Source organism: Sceloporus undulatus, chromosome 11 (assembly GCF_019175285.1).
Source record: "Sceloporus undulatus isolate JIND9_A2432 ecotype Alabama chromosome 11, SceUnd_v1.1, whole genome shotgun sequence".
NCBI classification, from domain to species: domain Eukaryota; kingdom Metazoa; phylum Chordata; class Lepidosauria; order Squamata; family Phrynosomatidae; genus Sceloporus; species Sceloporus undulatus.
Genome location: NC_056532.1, coordinates 8,487,417 through 8,490,599, shown reverse-complemented (window position 1 = coordinate 8,490,599; position 3,183 = coordinate 8,487,417).

Genomic DNA, 3,183 nt, shown 5'->3' with positions numbered 1-3,183 from the left:
TCCCATCCAAGTAAGTGCCCCATTCCTTGGTGGTCCCCCATCCAAGTAAGTGCCCAATTCCTTGGTGATCTCCCATCCAAGTAAGTGCCCCATTCATTGGTGGTCCCCCATCCAAGTAAGTGCCCCATTCCTTAGTGCTCCCCCATCCAAGTGAGTCCCCCATTCCTTGGTGGTCCCCCATCCAAGTGAATCCCCCATTCCTTGGTGATCCCCCATCCAAGTGAATCCCCCATTCCTTAGTGCTCCCCCATCCAAGTCATTCCCCCATTCCTTGGTGGTCCCCCATTCAAGTAAGTGCCCCATTCCTTGTTGGTCCTTCATCCAAGTAAGTGCCCCATTCCTTGGTGGTCCCCCATCCAAGTGATTCCCCCATTCCTTGGTGGTTCCCCATCCAAGTAAGTTCCTTCCTTGGTGCGTCCTCACCAAGGTTAGAAACCACTGGATTACATGCTATACTAGGAACGCACTGGGTGGCCTTGGGGAAACCACACACTCTCAGCCTCAGAAGGACGCAATGGCAAGCCTACTTTGAATAAATCATGCCGGGAAAAGCCCATGATAAAGTTGCCATAAGTCAGGCTAGACTCGACGGCACGATAACGCCCAGGTAGGCAACCCCTTGTGTCATAACCCTGTCGTGTTTATGGCACGTATCTGGCTGTAACAGTCCTTTTTGCGTGTGTGTTCTCTCTCCTTTCCCTCTGCCCACCTCACGTTTAGCTTGTCGTTGGAGAAAACCCATTCCTTGGCACATGCATTTAACCTCAACTTTAAACACTCTCTTCGCAACATTTTAACGCTGATTGTACCTTGGGGCTTTCACCCAGCAGGCTTCAGGTGGATTAGTAATCGCACATGCAAAGTGAACTGACAGTAAAACTTTCACTTGGCGTTTGGCTGGGCCCCGTGTAAACGCCGTCCTGATGAAGTGTGACTAAATCCCCAGTTAGAAACGTCGACTCCTTTGGCTTGTTTTGGGGAGGGCCGTTATGAGATGGAATAGAGTAAGATCGTTCCCACTCGCCAAGGGATCGTATATGCCCTTATAGATATGCCTCCTTGTAATTCAAGCTATGGAGGTCTGTTATAAAACGGCGCAGGACGTTATCGCTGTACAGCAATTTAAGGATCGTGTGCCCGCAAAAATCTGAATGTAATTCTTCTCACTTTCTAACGGTGACCTTCCATTTGGGAATTTTTATTCCTCAATTCCCTCTGGTATTTCTTATTATGAATCTCACCCTCTAAATCTCATATTTCTTGGGAACTTAGGATTTTTGGCCGCCTTTTAAATCTAATCTCTTCCCTTTTACATATTAAGAAATAGTTGGTATAGATCTGTGGTCCCCAAATGGTGCCCTTTAAGAGATTTTGGACTCCAGCTTCCAGAAGCCTCAGCCATGGTGGCCAATAGTCTGGGATTCAGCAACCTCCTGAAAAAGAAAGCAATCTAGTGGCCTCTCTGGTTTTGGACAACAGCCAGCATGGCTCGATGTGAAGGAGAATGGGAGCTGTAGTCCAAAAGCATCTGGAGGACACTGAGACCTGTTACAGACTGCCAAAATAAAGCTGCTTCGGGTCTCTTTGGAGGTATGCTGTTTAAATAATGCATGCATCCTAAGAATCCGGAAGCTGCACCAAAGCTGCACTCCAGTGCTTAGGAATGGCGCATGGCTTTGGTGCAACCTCTGGACTCTTAGGACCCATGCATCATTTAAACAGCATACCTCCAAAGAGACACGAAGCAGGTTTATTTTGGCAGTCTGTAACAGGCCTGAGTTGGGGAAGGCTTCTTTTTAGCTGCTTTGAGTATCCACTCAGCTGTGTCCCTTCAGCCCCCCAAAACCCTTTACAGACTCTTCTTAGAAGTACTTTACATAACTCTTTCCACTAGTTTGCTGGCATGTACTTCCGTTCCATATGGCTGCGAGGCTTTTTGGCCTGGGGAGCCTAGTATTGATAAAAGGATTTTCTGGCTAGTTTATTTCTCACATATCCCCTTTAATATCCATCTTGGACGGAGGAGGAGGTTTATGGGGAAGGGGGAAAAATAAATCCATCAGGACGGGACAATAAAATAATAACTATACTTTGGACTGTAAAAAATGTGTTAGCATACCAAAGTTGTCTGTTCCCGGGTTTTATTTTATTTCTTTATTCTACCGCGTATTCCCATTAACCAGGTTTTATGTGCAGTAGTCCGACATGAGTTGGGTATTAATGCACCTCCTGTGCTTTCGAGAATGCCGTTTTAATGCACTGATTCGGCATAGTGAAGCTTTCCTCTAAAACCTTCACTTTTTGGAACGAATTCTTATTTTTGGCGAACGGCATTTCCTTTTATTTTCCTTCCTCCTGACTAATTTGAACTTCTCAGATACAGACGGAGCATGTTTGTGAGTCACTAAAACAGACTGGGGTGGTGCCGGTGCGATGGGAAACAATTGTTTCCCGTTGCAGAAATAATCCTTTTGCCCTTATGCTCCCTGTCCTTTTATTTATTTATCACTGAATACGTCCCTGAGGAATGGATTGAAATGTTCCATTTTCAGTTTTATTTGTAGGCTGGCTTTGGATATTTATAGTCTGGCCTTTCTATGCCGAGCCAGGCCTATCTTGGAACGGAGTGAGGCAGCCACCCCAGGTAACTGTACCATTTGGCAAAATGAATCGGTCTTCTCAGGAGCAGCATTTGACATCCTTCAGGCTGTTCATCCTAAGTCCTGTTCTCCTCTTGCATATGCCACATGAGACAGTTTTGCACCTCCGAAATACAGTTGGCCTTCCACATTTGCGGTGTTGAGCTTTGAGGATCTGACTATTCACGGATTTGATTAACATGTTCTCTCTGGTACTCTCTAGGTCCTCCAGCATGACTTTGCTGTCAACTTCTGCCAAACGTCACACTGGAGGACCTAGAGATTCCTAGGAAAAAAACATTTCTCTAGGCATTTGTAAGTCCTCCTGAACAACCTCTGGTAGATCTTGACCATAGCCTTGCCCTGAACAATGTAGAGATTCCTAGAGAGAACATTTCTCTAGGCATTTATAGTTCCTCCGGCACAATTTCATGGTCAGCCTCTGGCAGATATTGGCCATAGCCCTGCGCTGAAGGATCTAGATATTCCTAGAGTGAGCATTTCTCTAGGCATTTGTAGGTCCTCCGGCACAATTTCATGATCT